The following is a 3,160-nucleotide window of genomic DNA, read 5'->3' on the forward strand; positions in this document are numbered from 1 at the left end:
CGAGCAACTTTGAATGTGTGAATTATTACATGGAGATAAAACATGTATTAAAATATGCTGCTTTGACTAACCCCCCATGTAGGCTGTTCAGAACTGCTAATCCATAAACTGGGATGACATGCGTGGATCCACGTTGTTTTGTAACGTTTGTAACCAGATTGTAACGTTTAGTCACACAGTCAGAAGCTGTGGTTTCCATTCCGAATGTGTGCAAATCTTTGTGGCTATTCTGCTGATGTTGGGRAAAAAAAACACACACACACACACAATTTCGCAATTGCAGTGTTTCTGTCAAGTAAGGAATAAAATTAGAATCGTACCGGAATAAGTTTGCTCACGCGATAAGTTGTTAAAAGTCCTGGTCAAACAGTTACATGAGATGTATTCAGAATTTGCTCAACATGTATCGGCCAATCAGAGGAGACGTCGGCGTCTGATTCAGGCGTCAGAGYGACATGCCCCGCTTACTCGGAGCCGCTACGTTAGCAGTATTTTGGAGAAATTGTAGTTGGTGATTTTACATAAGAGTTATGGATTTAACACTTTAGAATAAAACTCAACTTTTTATGAACTATGATGCTATGAGAGCTCTGATAGAATCAGCCGGACGTTGTCTGGTAACATGGCAATAACATCCGCCTGTTTCCATCGCAGTTTTGTGAAATACATCTATTTGGAAACGACCAAAAAAAATCATCTCATCCTAGAACAAAAACATTTTATCTTAAGTGGAGCATTTCCATGAATCTGATTTATTTTCCTATTTTTAATTTGCATAATCTTATGGCGAATGGAAAAGCAGCTAATGAAGGGACAGGATTCATAGCCAGTGATGGCAGCAGTTGTCGTTCCTCAGTAAACGTTTGTTAGTTTTGGCCTTTTCTTTCTTTACACATCCTGCGTATATGCTTTGCAAGGCACAGCCTGTTACCACGGAGACCTTCAATGGCCATTTTCATCTGAATGAGAAAAAAGTAAAAGATGTAAAAAAAAAAATCTAAAGTCTGTTTTAAAATTCATAAACCATAAACCAGCAGATTAAATCTTTAAATGTTTGGCATAATTTCTGCTTATCATCTGTATTATTGATGAAGCTCAGCATAAAATACAGCCTGAGGTATGTGAGCAGACTGATGGTGCTGTTTAGGCATCAATTATCAGGTTTCCTGTCAGAAAACAGATTGTTGGGGGACATATGATCACATATTGGTGTTATTGGTGCCATTAGTTAGGAAAAAGAAGGCATGTCTAAGCCATGACCACTGGGATTTGCAGAAAGTAAGAACTATTGTTCCCAAGTTTTCCAGGAAAATGTCTGACAACGTTTTAGTCACAACACCCTGTCTGAAAGTGAAGTACGTAGCAGCTTATGAGCAGTCAATATCTTACCTGCAATAGAAAACTATCTTCATCTATTATAGATGCAGATTAATTAGGTCTGACCTCAAAAATAGTCGAGCGGTTTATGTGAGTTCAAAGAACCTTTAGGCTCTTGTCTCATTTGAAAAATGTAGAGTTCACAATAAGTTACTGGAGTAAAAGTGGAGTTAAATGCAGCAATCCCTTTTTGTGGCAAAGGACGTGGCGACAGTGGAGTGCAACCACTCTGTTATGACCGGAATCTCCCCCAGCCGTCCCGGTGAACCGATGCGCGACAAGCTGGCTGCACCTTTCTCTGTGAGGCAGTTCTGCTTTGGAGTCTCAAACAAATTCGCCACAACCGTTATCTGACCCTGGAGACTTTCTGCTCTTAGAAAACCCTTAGAAAACCTGTCAGGGTTCAAAAGATAAAATGAATGGTGAACACTGAGCTTATCCCAGAGAAATGACGTGCAAACTAAAATATATATATATTTTTTGCCTTAAAACACTGTCCACGGAAGTGCACTGTGACCCCATATCTATATTAAATAGCTGCAAAAATGTTGAGGTCTTCACGGTTAACTTTTTTACTCCGTGAGTGTGTATTAGAAGCAATCATCTGCCCACAGTTATCTGAAATTAGCAGGCATGTTTCTGCACTTCCTGTCTCCATGAGCAAGGAGCTCGGCATCGGACTATAAAACTACTTCAGATCAGACCAAACATGACGATTAAGAAAAAAAAAAGGCTTGACCTAAGAAGAACCACGTAGGTCAGAAAGAAAACAGAGCTGAACATGATGACAATGCAAGTAGGAAGTTAGGAATGAGAGCAGGACACGCTGGTTGTGACCTTTGCAGTCAGACAACCAGCTGACGGGACGCTAGAATCTGTTGCTGGTTCTAGTGGATATTTCACATCATCATCATCATATTTGTGGTCTTATATTGTTCTATTTCCACTCTTGTTTCYGTGCCTTGTTTGWTTAGCGTATTGGACTCGTGCGTTTGTAAAAATGAGTCTGCAGCCTATCTGTGCATTCCTGTGGTAGTGGAAACATCGTCCGAGATCAGTCACCTCTGTTACGAGAGAGGTCAGTGAGCTCGACCTGGAACCAGACATAAATTGGTACTTGTGTTTGTTTTTGTTTTTTGTTTTTCTGGCAAAGTGGTTCTTTTACATCAGCAGAAGGACTCTACGGTGGTTGTGACATTTCTTTCCGCATCAACTCGTTTAACTTTTGCAAATCTTAGAAGCCATTTCAGCCGGCAACTGCTTGTTTCCTGTGTAATTGGAGCTATATACTGGGAATTTTTCTTATAGAAGACAAGAGTATATTGTGCGAGTTGGATTGTGTGTCTTACAGAAGAAAAGGTATACCACATTGGTGTTCGTATGTTTCTGATGAGCAGTTCATCCTCAGCTCGTTATTAGCTGGAACTTCCTCAGTGTGGTAAAAAGTATTGTTTATTGTGTTAAACTGCAAGATAACAACATTACAACAAAATAAATAAGTAAATAAAAATGCATTTTTAATAAAAAAAAATAATAATAAAATGAAATAAGTGTGGTRACACGTTAACTGTGCCATAATCATTATGGCTATGTCTTTGTCTCAAAATATACCGCAACTGTGCAAGTATTTCACGAAGGAATATCAGAAATTAGCGGTGAAGGACTGAGATTTTTATATATTTACAGATGCATTTGTAAACAATATTGGAGTAATATATCTATGACAGTTTAGACCAGTGACTTTCTCCTTCGTCATCGCTAGCTAGTACTTTTCTACGTCAGT

The sequence above is a fragment of the Poecilia reticulata genome, linkage group LG6 (genome assembly GCF_000633615.1).
Source record: "Poecilia reticulata strain Guanapo linkage group LG6, Guppy_female_1.0+MT, whole genome shotgun sequence".
Classification (NCBI taxonomy): domain Eukaryota; kingdom Metazoa; phylum Chordata; class Actinopteri; order Cyprinodontiformes; family Poeciliidae; genus Poecilia; species Poecilia reticulata.